Source organism: Bos indicus, chromosome 23, assembly GCF_029378745.1.
Source record: "Bos indicus isolate NIAB-ARS_2022 breed Sahiwal x Tharparkar chromosome 23, NIAB-ARS_B.indTharparkar_mat_pri_1.0, whole genome shotgun sequence".
NCBI lineage: Eukaryota > Metazoa > Chordata > Mammalia > Artiodactyla > Bovidae > Bos > Bos indicus.
The window spans coordinates 22,658,207-22,679,819 of record NC_091782.1 but is presented as its reverse complement, the minus strand read 5'-3'; positions in this window follow the sequence as shown (position 1 = coordinate 22,679,819).

The window sequence follows — 21,613 nt, the reverse complement described above, 5'->3', positions numbered from 1 at the left end:
GCCTCAGTGGACTTTATTTAAGTGAAATGAATTAGGGCAAATATGGTAGTGTCATGTAAATAAGACTGGACTAGCAGTCGAGAACTTTCGAATCTAATCATGGTTCAACCACAGATCAACAGTGAACAACTTCACCTTCCCAGGCCTTCATGCTTTGGTTCCTCCACTATAAAATGATGATTCACAGATCATTTTAGTGAGAACTCAATTTGAGCACAGGTGTGAAGATCACTGGTAAAGCACCCCACCCTCAGCCAGATACATTTCTACATTTAATCCAATACTTTTGACCCTCTGGTACAAGCATCTCACTTCTGTGTTACACCTGTTCATAGAATGGTAGCCACAGAGAATTTCCTCTAACGGTGTAAGAGGAGGTCAAAGTTTCTCAGTACAAAATTTGGAATTCTTATTTAGACTAATGATTCTTGGTAATAGAAACTTCCCAATAACTCCCTTGAAAGCTAAAAAGAAACAGAGCATGTTATTGTACTTAATGCATCCTTCTGTTGCTTACTTTTCTTTAGAGAGGTTTACATTAGTGCAGTTTCAATATACAATTTTTTTTTCTTAAGCTTGACAGTAATATTAAATAGGCTGGTGTTTTTACGGGATGTAACAAACACATTTTCTTTGTTGTAGATATCTCACAAGCATCAACTGGCTTGTTTGATTTGTCATTTTCTCTGACACTGAGCTGCTTTTGGGTTTCTGATCGGTTTAGGTGTTCCTTCCTTTGACAGCACACGGAAGGCACGAATGGAAACTACAGTGACTCACCAATGAATACAGGAGTTTCCTCTCCCCGCCCCTGGTGGTCTGTAGTTCAGCTTTCTAAAGTTTCAGTTACCCATGGCTAACCGTGGTCCAAAAATAATAAATGGAAAATTCCGGAAATAGTTTTATAAGTTTTAAATTGCATGTGTTTCAAAGTAGTGTGATAAAATCTCATGTCATCCTGCTCCCCAACCATCAACATCAGCTTCTCCTGACGTCCAACCATCCACATTATCATGGCTTGATGACCCAGGATCACCCAAAGCAGATGATCCTTCTTCTGACACATAGAAGGTCAATAGTAGCCTGGTTCTGTGTCACAATGCATACGTCATTCCCTCACTTCATCTCACCATGTACGCATTTTATCGTTTCACATCATCACAAGAAGTGTGAGTACAATAAGATATTTTGGGTGAAAAAAAGAGAGACCGCATTTATGTAACTTTTATTATAGCATATTGTTGTAATTGGTTTTGTTTTATTATTGTCGTTGTTAATCTTTTACTGTGCCATTCGTCTAGTCAAGGCTATGGTTTTTCCTGTGGTCATGTATGGATGTGAGAGTTGGACTGTGAAGAAAGCTGAGCGCCAAAGAATTGATGCTTTTGAACTGTGGTGTTGGAGAAGACTCTTGAGAGTCCCTTGGACTGCAAGGAGATCCAACCAGTCCATTCTGAAGGAGATCAGCCCTGGGATTTCTTTGGAAGGAATGATGCTAAAGCTGAAACTCCAGTACTTTGGCTACCTCATGCGAAGAGTTGACTCATGGGAAAAGACTCTGATGCTGGGAGGGATTGGGGACGGGAGAAGAAGGGGATGACAGAGGATGAGATGGTTGAATGGCATCACTGACTCGATGGATGTGAGTCTGAGTGAACTCCAGGAGTTGGTGATGGACAGGGAGGCCTGGCGTGCTGCGATTCATGGGGTTGCAAAGAGCCGGACATGACTGAGCGACTGAACTGAACTGAACTGAATTCATAAATTAAACTTTATCACAGGCATATATGTATAGAAAGAAACATAGTATGTATAGTGTTTGGTACAACTTCTGTTTCAAGCATCCATGGGGAGGCCTTGGGACATATCCCCCATGAATAAGAGAAGAGACCAAAGCGCTCCAACAGTGGAAGCTGTGCTTCTTATAGAAGCTCCAGAAGAATTTGCCTAAGAGGACCATCTATTTGCTGCATTTCTACTTCCTGCTCTGACTTGGACTCCACTTATAATTACATGGTGACTTTAAATTCCATTTTAGAAGATATAGCTAGAGGATTAGACAGTTTACTAAAATACGCTTTTTTCTATAAGGTTTTCTGCTTTTCCACATCCAAAAACTTCACATATTTAAATGCAACATGAAACCTGGAAATAAATGAACCAAAAAATAAAACTGTTAGCATCTGAGATTCAGCCAAACCAGGGAGATATTTTTCCTTACACTCAATAAAAATTTCATATGTTAATTGCTAGGCATATGCCTTCCCTGGTGGCTCACACAGTAAAGCGTCTGCCTACAATGCGGGAGACCTGGGTTCAATCCCTGGGTGGGGAAGATCCTCTGGAGAAGGAAATGGAAACCTACCCCAGTACTCTTGCCTGGAAAAGCCCATGGATGGAAAAGCCTGATAGGCTACAGTCCATGGGGTTGCAAAGAGTCGGACATGACTGAACGACTTCACTTTTCACTTTAGGCATATGCCAGCAACTCTGGCCCAACTATGTTGAAGTTAAATGGCTTCAGGTTTTAGAACTTGAAACAACCTCCAAATGATATCTGGAAGGTAAGGCGGGATCATGACTTCCTTGCATCAACTAATTCACATGGCAGGGTGGAACTTTCCTTTGCTTCTACCTGCTTCTACTTTGTAATGATCCAAAGTTGATTACTCACTCAGACTGTAGCCCACAAGATTCCTCTGTCCATGGGATTTCCCAGGCAAGAATACTAGAGTGGGTTTCCATCTTTCTCTAAGAAAGTATTGTTTAGCCACCAAGATATTCGGCAGGACCCTGTTGCCAGAATCAGGAAATGAGTTTACTTGGCAGCTGATCATCCAGAGAGTACATTTGTATTGACCATTGATTTCATGTCCATTAGGAATAATTCAAGTTTTAATTCTTTATTTCCAAAATTGCATCTTTCAAGCTGCTCTGATCATATAATGTTTGTGCTGCTATTGTTTAAATTACTATAGTTCCATTCCAGAGTGATTTCTCTCAAGAAAAGCAAACCTAATTTAAAACCCATTAACAGCAGGCCATTTAGATTTTCTTAATCCTCACCCCCACCCCCCTCCTCAATGCCATGAGGGTCTTTTTTTTTTATTTAAATTTATTTATTTTAATTGGAGGCTAATTACTTTACAATATTGTATTGGTTTTGCCATACATCAACATGAATCTGACACGGGTGTACACATGTTCCCCATCCTGACCCCCCCTCCCACCTCCCTCCCTGTACCATCCCTCTGGGTCATCCCAGTGCACCAGCCCCAAGCATCCTGTATCCTGCATCAAACCTGGACTGGCGATTCATTTCTTATATGATATTATACCTGTTTCAATGCCATTCTCACAAATCATCCCCCCTCCCTCTCCCACAGAGTCCAAAAGACTGTTCTATACATCTGTGTTTCTTTTGTTGTCTTGCATACAGGGTTATCGTTACCATCTTTCTAAATTCCATATATATGTGTTAGTATACTGTATTGGTGTTTTTCTTTCTGGCTTACTTCACTCTGTATAATAGGCTCCAGTTTCATTCACCTCATTAGAACTGATTCAAATGTATTCTTTTTAACGGCTGAGTAATACTCCATTGTGTATATGTACCACAGCTTGCTTATCCATTCATCTGCTGATGGACATCTAGGTTGCTTCCATGTCCTGGCTATTATACACAGTGCTGCAATGAACATTGGGATACACGTGTCTCTTTCAATTCTAGCTTTCTTGGTGTGTATGCCCAGTAGTGGGATTGCTGGGTCATAAGGCAGTTCTATTTCCAGTTTTTTAAGGAATCTCCACACTGTTCTCCATAGTGGCTGTACTTGTTTGCACTCCCACCAACTGTGTAAGAGGGTTCCCTTGTCTCCACACCCTATCCAGCATTTATTGCTTGTAGACTTTTGGATTGCAGCCATTCTGATTGGTGTGAAATGGTAGCTCATTGTGGTTTTGATTTGTATTTCTCTGATAATGAGTGATGTTGAGCATTTTTCATGTGTTTGTTAGCTATCTGTATGTCTTCTTTGGAGAAATGTCTGTTTAGTTCTTTGGCCCAGTTTTTGATTGGGTCTTTTATTTTTCTGGAATTGAGCTGCAGGAGTTGCTTATATATTTTTGAGATTAGTTCTTTGTCAGTTGCTTCATTTGCTATTATTTTCTCCCATTCTGAAGGCTGTCTTTTCACCTTGCTTACAGTTTCCTTTGTTGTGCAGAAGCTTTTAATTTTAATTAGCTCCCATTTGTTTATTTTTGCTCTTATTTCCAATATTCTGGGAGGTGGGTCATAGAGGATCCTGCTGTGACTTATGTCAGAGAGTGTTTTGCCTATGTTCCCCTCTAGGAGTTTTATAGTTTCTGGTCTTACATTTAGATCTTTAGTCCATTTTGAGTTTATTTTTGTGTATGGTGTTAGAAAGTGTTCTAGTTTCATTCTTTCACAAGTGGTTGACCACTTTTCCCAGCACCACTTATTGAAGAGATTGGCTCTTCTCCATTGTGTATTCTTGCCTCCTTTGTCAAAGATAAGGTGTCCATAGGTGCAGGGATTTATCTCTGGGCTTTCTATTTTGTTCTGTTGATCTATATTTCTGTTTTTGTGCCAGTACCATACTGTCTTAATGACTGTGGCTTTGTAGTAGAGCTTGAAGTCAGGCAGGTTGATTCTTCCAGTTCCATTCTTCTTTCTCAAGATTGCTTTGGCTATTCGAGGTTTTTTGTATTTCCATACAAATTGTGAAATTATTTGTTCTAGCTCTGTGAAAAATACCATTGGTAGCTTGATAGGGATTGCATTGAATCTATAGATTGCTTTGGGTAGTATACTCATTTTCACTATATTGATTCTTCCAATCCATGAACTTGGTATATTTCTCCATCTATTAGTGTCCTCTTTGATTTCTTTCACTAGGGTTTTAGGGAAGAGAATAAATGAGAAAAGCAGGCCTGAGTGAGATGGTCTATTGTGACCTGGACAGTCTTGTACTTCCCCTAGTAAAGTAAGTAAGTTTATTTTTTATTGCACAACCATAGACAATATCCTATGCAATTATGTTCACTGTTATATTGTTTTATAGAACAAAAAGATAAAACAATCCAAAGTCTAGTACCAGTAATACCGTATTGGAGGGGTCCTAAGTTAAGAAGTAAATGAATGCACAAATTCTACAATAGTCACACAGTGGTATGTTATGCAACATTGAAAATGAACAGACTATTAATACATTAGACAAAATGGGTAAATTTCAGAAATATAATGGCTGATTGAAGCAAATTTTAAAAGCTTAGAGTTTGTGGTACCACTTTTATAAACCTCACAATCAAGCAAAATAAAGAATATATTGTTTATAGATACAGATACGGTAACATTATTGAATAAAAAAGGAACACTGACCATCACATAATTTAGAATAGTTATTACTTTTAAAAAGACATCAGTGGAAAATGGGAGAAGTACATGGATATTATCAAGATATTGATGATATATATCCTGCTTTTGAATGTATGTAGTGACACATGGAGGTTACAAATGCACATCACATAAAATACAAAAATAAAAAGAACACATTAAAATCCACTACAAAGTAAAAAAGTTTAAACAGCTGAACCATCTCAAACAAACTTAGGTGTAGATAAATTCAGAAATAAGTGTCAGCTCCATGTGAGGACTCTAGAGTGAAAGATCCATTCCAGGACTCCTCCATTTCTCTCAGAGGCAGAAATGCTGATTTGAGGACTAATACCTTTGGCAATGTAAATGGAGAACCTGTAACCACCCAGTGTGGAAGTTCAAAAGGGTAATAGGCAATAAGTCCCTGATCAAGACCAATTTGCCACGTCTTCAAAGTTACTTCAAGACAAATCAATCTTCTTTCTCCATAATAGACTATAGTTTTCAATCAACATTCTATTGGCTGCTTCAATACTATTTCTAGCTAGCTCCAATCCTGGATACTAGATTAAAGGTTTCCTGGCTTCCAGAGTCAAAGAATTATATAAACTCTGCCTTTATACTGTTATGACTCTATAGATATATAGAGGTTATTTAGTGAATACTCTGTTCCACTCTTATTTTATAGGTGACGACTCTGAGGTTCAGCTTGTTAGGTGACTTTCTCAAAATCATACAGTCTGTGCTTGAGAAGAAAGGACCACAAGGCTCACTTCCTAACATTCATGCTTATATTCCATCTGTTTCCCTGTGGTATCCATAATATTGAATTTGTGCTTATTCTATTCTACATTGCTTCTTGGCAAGCTTACCCTACCTTCTCCATGCAATATTCTATGTACTGAGATCTGCACAATTGGGAGTGTACACCTAATTCTACACAATCAAGTAAATATTCTGACTTGTTAAGTTAAAGTAGCAACCTACTCCAATAGACCAATACATTTTTCTTCTGTGGTGTCATCATCATGAGCCATTGGTAGGCATTCTATCCAGTGCAGGGCCTGCCTACTAAAGCAGAGGGTGATGGTTCTTTGAAACATATGACCAGGACAGAACCCCAGCCCCATTCTCTGTTAGAGAGTCAAACTCAATCTCAGCACTCAGGTGATGACAGTACATGATAGTTAGGTTCCAAACATAGAATATAACTGAATCTCAAATATTCTATACATAGCAGAATAGGATTGCCAGTATGGCTCTACAAAGCAATGAGGTAAAAGATATTGGTCTCATTTTCTGAGACGCTTCTGAATAATCCCACTGAGACCACAAATAATGCCCTCCTTCTGCTCTCTACTTCAGAGGTTTTGTTCTACATGCCGTTTTTGATCAATTTACATCCATTCACTTATTAGCTTATTTACTCAAATATATATCAAGCTTCTTTATGTTCTGAATACATTCTTTCATTTACAACATTCTAAACGCCTAGTTTTATTACATGCTGAATATTAATGAAAATTCAAGTGAGGGTAGGGCACAAAAAGCAAAATGAGTTACAAGACAAAGTAGAACTAGTGATGCTAGAAGAGTATAGCCATCAGCATGGAAGCTAGAGGAAAACTGACTGCCTCTTTTTGGAGGGATCAGTTCACACAGTTCAGTTCAGTTCAGTCGCTCAGTCGTGTCCAACTCTTTGTGACCCCGTGGACTGCAGGATGCCTGGCTTCCCTGCCCATCACCAACTCCCAGAGTTTACTCAAACTCATGTCCATGGAGTTGGTGATGCCATCCAACCATCTCATCCTCTGTCATCCCCTTCTCTTCCCACCTTCAATCTTCCCCAGCATGAGGGTCTTTTCTAATGAGTCAGTTTTTCACATCAGGTGGCCAAAGAATTGGCATTTCAGCTTCAGCATCAGTCCTTCCAATGAATATTCAGGACTAATCTCCTTTAGGATGGACTGGTTGGATCTCCTTGCTGTCCAAAGGACTCTCAAGAGTCTTCTCCAACACCACAGTTCAAAAGCATCAATTCTTCGTCACTCAGCTTTCTTTAAAATCCAACTCTCACATCCATATATGACTACTGGAAAAACCATAGCTTTGACTAGACAGACCTTTTTTGGCAGAGAAATGTCTCTCCTTTTTAATATGCTGTCTAGTTTGGTTGTAACTTTTCTTTCAAGGAGCAAGCATCTTTTAATGCGGTGCAGTCAACACTGCAGTGTTTAAAATCACTGCAGTCAATATCTTCAGTGATTTTGGAGCCCAAAAAGTAAAGTCTGTCACTGTTTCCACTGTTTCAACATCTATCTGCCATGAAATGATGGGACCAGATACCATGATCTTAGTTTTCTGACTGTTGAGTTTTACGCCAACTTTTTGACTCCTCTTTCACTTTCATCATAGGCTTTTTAGTTCTTCTTCACTTTCTGCCATAAGGGTGGTATCATCTGCATATCTGAGATTATTGATATTACTTCTGGCAATCTTGATTCCAGCTTGTGCTTCATCCAGTCCAGCATTTCTCATGATGTACTCTGCATATAAGTTAAATAAGCAGGGGGACAATATACAGTCTTGACGTATTCCTTTCCCAATTTGGAACCAATCTGTTGTTCCACATTCAGTTCTAACTGTTGCTTCTTGACCTGCATACAGACTTCTCAGGAGGCAGGTCAGGTGGCCTGGTATTCCCATCTATTGAAGAATTTTCCAGTTTGTTGTTATCCACACAGTCAAAGGCTTTGGTGTAGTCAATAAAGCAGAAGATGATGTTATTATGGAATTCTCCTGCTTTTTTGATGATCCAACGGATGTTGGCAATTTGATCTCTGGTTCCTCTACCTTTTCTAACACGAACTTGAACATCTGGAATTTCACAGTTCACATACTGTTGAAACCTGGCTTGGAGAATTTTGAGCATCACTTTGCTAGTGTATGTGGTAGTTTGAAAATTTTTTGGCATTACCTTTCTTTGGGATTGACCCAAAGACCAAAAAATGACCTTTTCCAGTCCTGTGGCCACTGCTGAGTTTTCCAAATTTGCTGGCATATGCAGATGGTGATTGCAGCCATGAAATTAAAAGATGCTTACTCCTTGGAAGAAAAGTTATGACCAACCTAGAGAGCATATTAAAAAGCAGAGACATTACTGGAGAAGGAAATGGCAACCCACTCCAGTACTCTTGCCTGGAGAATCCCATAGAGGGAGGAGCCTGGTAGGCTACAGTCCATGGGGTCACAAAGAGTCGGACATGACTGAGCGACTTCACTTTCACTTTTTACTTTGTCAACAAAGGTCCATCTAGTCAAGGCTATCATTTTTCCAGTGGTCATGTATGGATGTGAAAGTCGGACTATAAAAAAAGCTGAGCACCGAAGAATTGATTCTTTTGAACTGTCATGTTGGAGAAGACTCTTGAGAGTCCCTTGGACTGCAAGGAGATCCAACCAGACCATCCTAAAGGAGATGAGTCCTGGGTGTTCAATGGAAGGACTGATGTTGAAGCTGAAACTCCAATACTTTGGCCACCTCATGCAAAGAACTGACTCATTTGAAAAGACCCTGGTCCTGGGAAAGATTAAGGGTAGGAGTAGAAGGGGACAACAGAGGATGAGATTGTTGGATGGCATCGCCGACTCGATGGACATGGGTTTGGGTGGACTCCAGGGGTTGGTGATGGACAGGGAGGCCTGGTGTGCTGAGGTTCATGGGGTCGCAAAGAGTCAGACACGACTGAGTGTCTGAACTGAACTGAGTGCAGCACTTTCACAACATCATCTTTTAGGATTTGAAATAGCTCAGCTGGAATTCCATCACCTCCACTAGCTTTGTTCATAGTGATGCTTCCTAAGGCACACTTGACTTCACATTCTAGGATGTCTCGCTCTAGGTGAGTGATCACACCATCGTGATTATCTGGATTGTGAAGATCTTTTTTGTATAGTTCTGTGTATTCTTGCCACCTCTTCTTAATATCTTCTGCTTCTGTTAGATTGATACCATTTCTGTCCTTTATTGTGCCCATCTTTGCCTCTAATGTTCCCTTGGTATCTCTACTTTTCTTTAAGAGATCTCTAGTTTTTCCCATTCTGTTATTTTCCTCTATTTCTTTGCATTGATCACTGAGGAAGGCTTTCTTATCTCTCCTTGCTATTCTTTGGAACTCTGCATTCAAATGGGTATATCTTTCCTTTTCTCCTCTGCCTTTTACTTCTCTTCTTTTCACAGCTATTTGTAAGGCTTAAGTTCACACAGGAAGCTGTATTTGAGGATTAGCAAATTTCCAACTCAAGGGAAAAAAGCTGTAAAAAACATGTTTTGCGTGTTTTATCTATCTAAGGTCCATATAAATATATGGATGTGGACATGTTTTGTCTCCAGTCTTTAAAAAATAGAATTAATTACTAGATTTGGGGCTTCCGTGGTGGCTCAAATGGTAAAGAATCTGCCTGCAATGCAGGAGACCTGGGTTCTATCCATGGGTCAGGAAGATCCCCTGGGAAAGAGAATTACTACGTACTCCAGTATTCTTGCCTGGGGAACTCCATGGACAGAGGAGTTTGGTGGGGTACAGTCCATGGGGTCACAAACAGTCAGACACAACTGAGTCACTAACACTTTGGGGGGTAAACAGATATAGCTGAACAACTTGCAAGATGACAGATTTGGAAGTTAAGAGTAAAAGCTGTTTTTTTTTTTCCCCCATAGAATACCATGTTTCAGAACTATGAACCACAATATACATTCAAAATGTTGGCTAGGTAACCAGCATGAAAGATGGCAAATTTAATCACAATGAAAAATTGGATTATTTTTGTTTTTGATGCTTTTTGTTTAAAGCTGTGTCACTATGTTAGAGCCTATGAATGCTGCTTTTTTGGTTTTGTTTTTTTGCTTTTTTTAAATTTTGTTTCATAGTTTTAAAAATAATGAGAAAAGGTTTATACCTTCTCGACAGTGCAGTCATTAGATTATCTTCACTGTCCAGCTGCTACTGTCTTTGGGTTCAGCTGCATTTCATAAAAGAACACCGGAAACCCTTGGATCCTATTACATAATTACTCTTGTGAAAGGGGAGGGATTATATTCCATTAAATTGTGCTGAGATTGATAGTAATGAGCAATCAGATCACCAATGGGAGTTTGTATACCTTTCTCCTCTGGCTTTTTAGACATATTCTGTCTCAAGAGAATCAGTGTTACTTTGGGGATAAATATCACATTTTTCTCTTGATATCTTTTTGGTCATGAGTTTTCAATATATTTAGTAAATATTTACTGAGGGCCAACTAAGTGCCAAGTACTAAGTGCTGAGAAAAGTGAAAGAAAAAAAAATGAGAATATTTTACCAAAGACAGTCTCTTATTTAGTAATTCTTCATGAACCTACTTGATTTGGAGGTAACTCCTAGAAGATCTAAAATAATAGCTAAAAGAGATCGCTACCAAGGACTGAAAACAGAAGTGGGAAGGATGAAGCCAGAGACAGTTGGTTTTTATCATAAGCTTTTCTGTTTTCATCCTAAGCTCTTCTGTATCATTTATTTTTGTTTTTAATATACCATTTTATGTATTATTTTGATATAAAATTAAAACTAAGTGACTAATTCCTTGGAAAAAAAAAAAAAGAGCTTTAGGTGTTCTTACATACTCAGAATGAGAATGTAAAAGACATTTGCAAGAGAGATTTTATAAAAACTGGAGAAAGGAGTAAAGATATTAGCCTAAAATTTATCAATTTAATAAAGAAAATCACAAAGCATAACAATTCATGTAATGCTATAAAACTAAAAAGGGTTTAGTTTTGAATTGGTAAAGCTAATTTAACTAATAAAATTATCTCTGCTAATCTTTCTTATGATATCAACATCATGGTATCTCTCTGTTGAAACTAACTGAATGGATATTTACTGAAGCCTTACTATGTCCTTGGCACTGTATTGAATGCTGAAATTGTACTGTTGAACAAAGTAGATGTAATTCTTCTCTTCATGGCATGTATAGTCTATTAGCAAAACTATGATTCAGAGAGATTAATTTAATCCTGTCAACACCAAAATATTGGATTTATTACACAGCAAAAAGCAGACAATGATTGATATGTCTTGAATGATCCAAAAGTACCAACATTTTTCTAAGTTCAAGTGTCAGTTCAGGTCTCTTTAACTTGTACTATTAAAATACGCCTATGTTTTGGAACAGAAACCTGTAATTTCCCAGTTACCACAAATATGTAATATGATTTAAAAGGCAAAATATATATGCCACTTTTCAAACAGCAAACAGAAAGAATGCTTATACTGTAGTCTACAAGTCTGGTGGTCCTTATTATTCTAGGATAAAATATTTGGTCATACAATTGCTTGCTATGATTACAGTAACAGAAAAATGTCTCAGGCTTATTGGAAGAAATAGTACGTAGCTACTTGTGGCCTTTATCAACAGCCAACTATAGGAGAAAACAAAACTCTGAGTAAAGTCAGCCAGTCTGTCATCAGAGACAGAAGAGAATATTGTTTGAATAAGGGAGGTAATCTCTGCCTGAAGCCTGTAATCTGAGTTGACTAAGCATCTGTGAATTTTGAGCCTCATGAGCAGGAGAGTCACTTGTTTCTGCAAAGCAGTAGCCTGAGCATGGCTAAGATGGGGGGCCTCAGCCTTTTTATAGTATATGCCACAACAGCCCACTGCTGGACACTGGGACAAGGAAGGACCATATTACGGACACGGCATTCTTTTATACTGCCCACTATTATTGAGGGACACAGACAAAGCATAGTGGCCAATAAGTGAAAGAAAGATACTTCACGTTTATAAATCACGTCTTCAAAAGAGAAATCGTTTCTCAAGATAAGATTTGGAAAGCAGCCTGCTTCTAAACCCCCTGTGACTCAAATTGTAAAGGGTTGTCAAAACACTTTGGTTCACCAGGCCGTAATATACAAAATGGTCATGGCACTCTCCTAGAGCATGTTAAACCAACAAAATTAAGCAATTAATCTTACAGAGTCCTTCAAATGGCATATTTTTCTAAAAGGAAAGAAGTAAAATCATCTGCTAATTTATGCTAAAAAGTTGGTGTAAATTAAGAGGTGAAATGATTTCAGAACCAACACTAACATCCTTTTAGCTGATTTTCGTTTAATGGTTTAGCAAGTCCATGGGTTGAATGTTACTTCCCAATTAAGTATATTTATCAACCATATTCATTCCTCTAAAGATTAAAAATTAATGCCTTTGTTCAGTGGGCAATGATTATACATTTCTTTCTACATTTATATTAACTTCATTGCTTATAACTTCTCAGTTATAACAAAATATTTTCCCATAAAGTTTTTTTCTCTAACATCTAATCAATAATAAAGAACCCTAATAAGTAAAGAAATCATGATCCTGAAACACTTTATGGCCAATTAAGGCAAAACCTCTATAGTCTGTAGTTTTGTTTTGATTTTCAGTTCAATCCATGTACAGTGACTTCCTTTCTTCTCTAATAAATTATATTAACAATAATCAATCTTTTTTCAATTTTATTCAACCTTACAGATCTCTCTGTAATACCTTCCACTATAGGTAGGATAGATAGAGGACAAAATCTACTGACTTTAAATTTAAAAAATGTAAAAGTCAACTAGTCAAATAATGCCAAGGGACTGATCTGAATAGATCAGTATTTTTACAACCTTTTTATTGCCCCCGCCTAGGAGATGTTTTAAATATTTTGTCCTAATTCCTCAAATGAATTAATAACACAGATAGACTGTGTATCTATTTATATATTTGGGACTTTTTGGAGGACACAAAACATTGCAATAGCTAAGACTTTTTTGTGCCTCAGGAACTAATTTTTGTCCCCATGGAATGAATGAAAAGAGGCCTCTGATATTTCCACCACAGTTCAGTTCAGTTCAGTTGCTCAGTCATGTCCGACTCTTTGCGAGCCCATGAATCGCAGCACGCCAGGCCTCCCTGTCCATCACCAACTCCCGGAGTTCACTCAGACTCACGTCCATCGAGTCAGTGATGCCATCCAGCCATCTCATCCTCTGTCGTCCCTTTCTCCTCCTGCCCCCAATCCCTCCCAGCATCAGAGTCTTTTCCCATGAGTCAGCTCTTCGCATGAGGTGGCCAAAGTACTGGAGTTTCAGCTTTAGCATCATTCCTTCCAAAGAAATCCCAGGGCTGATCTCCTTCAGAATGGACTGGCTGGATCTCCTTGCAGACCAAGGGACTCTCAAGAGTCTTCTCCAACACCACAGTTCAAAAGCATCAATTCTTCGGTGCTCAGCCTTCTTCACAGTCCAACTCTCACATCCATACATGACCACTGGAAAAACCATAGCCTTGACTAGACAGACCTTTGTTGGCAAAGTAATCTCTTTGCTTTTCAATATGCTATCTAGCTTGGTCATAACTTTCCTTCCAAGGAGTAAGCGTCTTTTAATTTCATGGCTTTAGTCACCATCTGCAGTGATTTTGGAACCCAGAAAAATAAAGTCTGACACTGTTTTCACTGTTTCCCCATCTATTTCCCATGAAGTGATAGGACCAGATGCCATGATTTTCATTTTCTGACTGTTGAGTTTTAAGCCAACTTTTTCACTCTCCTCTTTCACCTTCATCAAGAGGCTTTTGAGTTCCTCTTCACTTTCTGCCATAAGGGTGGTGTCATCTGCATATCTGAGATTCTTGATATTTCTCCCAGCAATCTTGATTCCAGCTTGTGCTTCTTCCAGCCCAGCATTTCTCATGATGTACTCTGCATATAAGTTAAATAAGCAGGGTGACAATATACAGCCTTGACGTACTCTTCTTCCTATTTGGAACCAGTCTGTTGTTCCATGTCCAGTTCTAACTGTTGCTTCCTGACCTGCATACAAATTTCTCAAGAGGCAGGTCAGGTGGTCTGGTATTCCCATCTCTTGAAGAATTTTCCACAGTTTATTGTGATCCACACAGTCAAAGGCTTTGGCATAGTCAATAAAGCAGAAATAGGTGTTTTTCTAGACCTCTCTTGCTTTTTCCATGATCCAGCAGATGTTGGCAATTTGATCTCGGTTCCTCTGCCTTTTCTAAAACCAGCTTGAACAACTGGAAGTTCATGGTTCATGTATTGCTGAAGCCTGGCTTGGAGAATTTTGAGCATTACTTTACTAGCGTGTGAGATGAGTGCAATTCTGCCGTAGTTTGAGCATTCTTTGGCGTTGCCTTTCTTTGGGACTGGAATGAAAACTGACGTTTTCCAGTCCTGTGGCCACTGCTGAGTTTTCCAAATTTGCTGGCACATTGAGTGCAGCACTTTCACAGCATCGTCTTTCAGGATTTGAAGTAGCTCAACTGGAATTTCATCACCTCCACTAGCTTTGTTCATAGTGATGCTTTGTAAGGCCCACTTGACTTCACATTCCAGGATGTCTGGCTCTAGGTCAGTGATCACACCATCGTGATTATCTGGGTCATGAAGATCTTTTTTGTACAGTGCTTCTGTGTAATCTTGCCACCTCTTCTTAATATCTTCTGCTTCTGTTAGGTCCATACCATTTCTGTCCTTTATCAAGCCCATCTTTGCATGAAATGTTCCCTTGGTATCTCCAATTTTCTTGAAGAGATCTCTAGTCTTTCCCATTCTGTTGTTTTCCTCTGTTTCTTTGCATTGATTGCTGAGGAAGGTTTTCTTATCTCTTCTTGCTATTCTTTGGAACTCTGCATTCAGATGCTTATATCTTTCCTTTTCTCCTTTGCTTTTCGCTTCTCTTCTTTTCACAGCTATTTGTAAGGTCTCCCCAGACAGCCATTTTGCTTTTTTGTATTTCTTTTCCATGGGGATGGTCTTGATCCCTGTCTCCTATACAAGGTCATGAACCTCAGTCCATAGTTCATCAGGCATTCTATCAGATCTAGGCCCTTAAATCTATTTCTCACTTCCACTGAATAATCATAAGGGATTTGATTTAGGTCATACCTGAATGGTCTAGTGATTTTCCCTTCTTTCTTCAATTTAAGTCTGAATTTGGCAATAAGGAGTTCATGATCTGAGCCCAGTCAGCTCCTGGTCTTGTTTTTGTTGACTGTATAAAGCTTCTCCATCTTTGGCTGCAAAGAATATAATCAATCTGATTTCAGTGTTGACCATCTGGTGATGTCCATGTGTAGAGTCTTCTCTTGCATTGTACAATAATTATAATAATGTATTAGATATCTGGTAATATAAGCCAATAGATTTACCTGTAAAACAAAATTTCTTTGAAGTTTTATTTAAAATTTTTTATGTAGTTTCCATCCTAAGCCTCAATAGAGCTGTATTTTCTGTGGTTTAAGGTACATTTTCCAAAATCTTTCATTAAAGTAAACTCACTCTGAGAATGTTCCATGCATACCCTGCAGTGAAATAGTATCATAAGCCTTGTGAATTCTTAAATACTACCTATAGATGGCTAAAATGATTCATGCTGACAGGGTTCAACTCAACAGATTTAAAAAAAAAAAAAGAAAGGTGACTCCTGTGTCTTCATCTTTTTTTAGCTCCTAGCCCCTTCTTCCTATCCTTTTTCCACCTAATTTCTGACTCTTTTTCAAAAACAACAACAACAAAAAAGAGTTTTTCTTCACAAAATATTGGGGCTACCAGTGAAGATTTCAACAGAAACATGAAACCAAAATTGTGTACTGGGAGAGAGATCCAGTGGTGTCTCTGAATGTACATCTACCCACCAGATCCGTGTCCCTCTGTCCCAACTGTCTTCATTTCAAGTGTATGCTCAGTCACTTCAGACATGTCCAGTTCATTGTGACCCCCTGGACTGTAGCCCACGGGCTTCTCTGTCCATGGGATTCTCCAGGCAAGAATACTGGAGTGGGTTGCCATGCCCTCCTCCAGCAGATCCTCTTGACTCAGGAATCAAACCCAAGTCTCTTGTGTCTCCTGCAATGCAGGAGACTTGTGTTTCATCCCTGGGTTGGGAAGACCCCCCTGGAGAAGGGCATGGCTACCTACTCCAGTATACTAGCTGGAGAATCCCATGGACAGAGGAGCCTGGCAAACTACAGTCCACGGTGTCTCAAAGGGTTAGACACAACTGAATGACGAACAATTCATTTCAAGATGTTATCACAATAGGATGTATGATGGCCTCATAATATGTTGAAAAAGTCTCAACACTTACTCCTGGAAATCTGATCTTGGGTATGCCATATTACAACACTGATCTCTTAAATGTGGTTAATAACAGGTGAAATGTTGTGCATTATTCTATATTACACTGATTGCCTTTTGAAGTCATACCAGAAATACATGCCTAATGAAGAGAAATTAAGGGGAAAAAACCAGAGGGATCAAATGATAATAATACTATAAAAATCATATCATCTTTTTTCATATTACCTAGAGATAAATGACCGGAGAAGGTAATGGCACCCTACTCCAGTACTCTTGCCTGGAAAATCCCATGGACGGAGGAGCCAGGTAGGCTGCAGTCCATAGGGTCGCTAAGAGTTGGACACGACTGAGCGACTTCACTTTCACTTTTCACTTTCATGCATTGGAGAAGGAAATGGCAACCCACTCCAGTGTTCTTGCCTGGAGAATCCCAAGGTTGGGGGAGCCTGGTGGGCTGCCATCTATGGGATCGCACAGAATTGTACACGACTGAAGCAACTTAGTAGCAGCAGCAGCAGCAGTAGCAGAGATAAATGATGTAAAGCAACATCCTTCCAGGTAGATAATATCCTTTCCAGAAATTTTAAAGTTTTATTTATTTATTTATTTTTGCATTTTAAAAAATGTATTTATTTTAATTGGAGGTTAATTACTTTACAATATTGTATTGATTTTGCCATACATCAACATGAATCTGCCACGGGTTTTATTTGAGTCATATTATACTTTATACCCACTTGCTATGGACTGAATGTATCTCCCTCAAAATTCACCCATTGGAGCCTTGATTCTCCAATGTACCTGATTTGCAGACAGAACTTCAAAAGAGGTGACTAAGGTTAAATAAGAGTGGGGTCCTAATCCAATAGAATTGTCCTTAAGAGAAAAGGAAGAGACAAAAGGAACAAAAAAGCACAATGAAAAGGACATTTGAGTTCAGAACAAGAAAGCAACATCTGTAAGCCAGGAAGGTCCCATTGGAAACCAACGCTGCTGGCCTCTTGATCTTGGACTTCCAGCCTCCCGAATTACAAGGAAGTAAATTTCTGCTATTTAAGCCAACTAGTCTGTAACATTCTGTTGTAGCAACCTGAGCAAACTAATACATTCTTATGCAATGTTTTTTGGATCAATTTTTCTTATACAACAAATATATTTTCTTTTAATAAATATCCCTTTACCATTATTTAAACAGTATGAACCCCCATTAATTTCAAATGAGAAAGCTTGTGATATTCTAGGATTATAAGAAAGCTAAATTAAATACAAGATTAGATTTCATTTGCTTATTATAAATGGTTTTCAATTTTATCATCATTAAGTGTTCAATTCAGTCGCTTAGTTGTGTCCAGCTCTTTGCAACCCCATGGACTGCAGCACGCCAGGCCTTCCTGTTCATCACCAACTCCCAGAGTTTACTCAAACTTATGTCCATTGAGTCAGTGATGCCATCCAATCGTCTCACCCTCTGTTGTCCCCTTCTCCTCCAGCCTTCAATCTTTCCCAGCATCAAGGTCTTTTCAAATGAGTCAGTTCTTCACATCAGGTGGCCAGAGTATTGGTGTTTCAGCTTCAGCATCAGTCCTTCCAATGAATATCCAGGACTGATTTCCTATAGGATGGAATGGTTGGATCTCCTTGCTGTCCAAAGGACTCTCAAGAGTCTTCTCCAACACCACAGTTCAAAAGCATCAATTCTTTGGCCCTCAGCTTTCTTTATAATCCAACTCTCACATCCATATATGACTACTGGAAAAACCATAGCTTTGACTAGATGGACCCTTGTTGGCAAATTAATGTCAGCTTTTTAATAGGCTGTCTAGGTTGGTCATAACTTTTATTCCAAGGAGCAAACATCTTTTAATTTCATGGCTGCAGTCACCATCTGCAGTGATTTTGGAGCCCCAAAAAATAAAATCAGCCACTGTTTCCCCATCTATTTCCCATGAAGTGATGGGACCGGATGCCATGATCTTAGTTTTCTGAATGTTGTGTTTTACACCAACTTTTTCACTCTCCTCTTTTACTTTCATCAAGAGGCTCTTTAATTCTTCTTCACTTTCTGCCATAAGGGTGGTGTCATCTGCATATCTGAGGTTATTGATATTTCTTCTGGCAATCTTGATTCCAGCTTGTGCTTCATCCAGCCTGGCATTTCTCATGATGTACTGTGCATATAAGTTAAATAAGCAGGGTGACAATATACAGCCTTGATGTACTCATTTCCCAATTTGGAACCAGTCTGTTGTTCCATGTCCAGTTCTAACTGTTGCTTCTTGACCTGCATACAGATTTCTCAGGAGTTTTAGTTTCTAGTTAATACACTACACACACCTGTGTATACTCTATTACTTAATTAACCTGCTTTCTCACCATCTCTGCTTGGGTTATAACTATAATGAACACATCTGATCTTCCACATAGTTGTCTTACTCATAACTGTTCTTCATAACTCCTGAGCAGATATTTTGTCTGCTTTAGGGCCAAATCTGATATGTACTAGGGAAGATGATAATAGAACTTCTAGTGGAATTGGGTCTAGAAAGATAAACTTAACTCAATGTTGGTACTGCTCCCATGTGTAAGATTTTTCACTTGAGAACTTACTTATATCTATGGCTAGTTATTTTGGCCCAGAAAATAAAACTTGCTTTGAAATTTTCAATTTTCAAGGAAAATTTATCTTTAAGTGTCAATGTTAAGGAGTTCCCAATTATCCTACATACAAGCATGTAACAAATTCTTAGGAAGGAGCTGAGTTTCCAGCTGTTGTTACAGGATTATTTTACTGTAAGATCCTCTTTGGTCTCAGAACTACTGTCATCCAGGTTCATATTGCTAAAACATACATTGGCTGCTGGAAAAGACACAGAATAAAGTGGGTCATGATAACTTTACTGGCCTTTGAGTTGACAAGAGTCCTTGCTCAGTGACTTCTCCATATAGTCAGACAGAGGTCAAGTAAGGATGCATAGAGACTCCTTCATTATCTCACTTTTTATTCTAAGCATCACAATCTGCAACTTCCAAAATGAAAATTGTTCTTAGGAACTCTATTTGTGTTACTGGTATTCATAAACTAGAATGCAAAATCTTGTTTCATTATTATGCAAACAATCCCTTGAGTAAGTCTGCATGTTGCATACATTTTCTGTAAAAAAATTGAAGTCAACATGCATACATTGTTGTCTTTCTCACCCTCATATGCTTACACATGTATATACCAATATCATTATTATGTAGACACAAATTTTAAGGATCAAATTCACTTAGCATAGATCAATTTCCATAGGACTTTTGCAGTCTTTACATCAACTATACTCTGTGGAGATGATGCTAGTCTTATCAGTGCTGTGAATGACAAGTCTATGTTTCAAATGGCTGATCTTTCTTTTAAAAATGTGTTTGTTTATTTTATTTGACTGTACTGGGTCTTAGTTGCAGCATGCATGTTCTAGTTCCCTGACCAGGGATCAAACCCAGGCCCCCTGCATTGTGATCATGGAGTTTTAGCCACCAGACCACCAGGGAAGTCAGTATATGGCTTATCTTGATGTTTAAAATAACTTGGATGGTATGGGGAGGGAGGAGGGAGGAGGGTTCGGGATGGGGAACACATGTATACCTGTGGCGGATTCATTTTGATATTTGGCAAAACTAATACAAATATGTAAAGTTTAAAAATAAAATAAAATTAGAAAAAAAAATAACTTGGAATGAAGTAGAATCCAATTTTTAATAGCACCTTCTTCTCAAGGCCTATTGTCTATAAAAATTTTCACAAAGATTCACTATTTGAAATTGTTGACCCTTACTCATTTCAAAGATGACAGGCACTCTCTCTCCAAAACTATCTAAAATTTTTGTTCTGTCCATTACTTTCATAAGATTGTCAAAGACATGAATTACTTCACAATATGTTAAGGACCATGAACTCATATCCTGGTGGGTAGACTAAAACAGCACTGTGGGGATGGTGAAAAATTCCACTCCTCAGATCTTTTCATCCTTAGTTTTTCTCTTAATACATCTTAATTCGCTACACCCCTGGTCATAATAACCTTCCATTTGTGCACCTCAGCCAAATTTGCACGATTCTTCTCATGTTTTGACAATAACACACACTCACACACTCATACATTAAATTTTGGAGGGATTGTTGATTCTCCAAATAGTTACCAGTGACCTAGGGAGGGCATGAAACAGAGACAGTAAAGTAAAATGGCTGGGGTATATGTAAGAATTTGGGCAAATATTCATGTGCAGTGGTTTTCTTTCCTCTCATGTTGTTTGGTTTTTAGCACTTTCATCACGATGTGTGTATGTGTAATTTTCTTATAAATTATCCAACTTGTAGTTTGATAAATGTAAATTGATGTTTTTTCCTAAATTCAGGAAATTTTCAGTTGCATCCAGATATTTGCCCCTAAGAAAATAAAAGGCAGGGGCCTAGGGGTTACAGCTGATCAGTCTCAGTTCATCATTCCCTTTAAGAATTTTCAGTTCTTGCCTTTCGTTTTCTTGGGATCCCTGCTTCTGGAAGGTTTTGCTTGTTAAGCCCCTTGAGACTGCAGGAACTTCCCCTCTCTTCTTAAAGGATTATCACTCCCACCAGACACACTTGGGAACGCTGTTAAAGTATCCATAGTATCCATAAGGGGAAACTGAGCTTAAGTGTTGAGGCTCCTTGAATTTCAGGTTTCCTTTTTTTTCACTTCAGCCTGATGTGACCGCCACTGGGCTGTTTTCTTTGTCCCGCAGCAACCATCCTTTGCTCTAACAACCCCAGATTCTCAGTCTTTTTAGCCCATGACCAACACTGGCAAATGCCTTCAAAGAAAAAGCAGCTGCAGATTCTGAGTTGAATTAAGAATGACCTTCCTCTCTTTTGATAACTCAATACTTTTAGTCCTTGCTTTTGCAACACCTGATGATGTTTGTATTCGATTTCATATGCATATTATTATGAAAATAAGAAATCCCATCAAGCAAAAGCAAAAAGTGAAGGAAAACTGACCATCAGGTGTGTAAGTAATTATGTTTGTAAA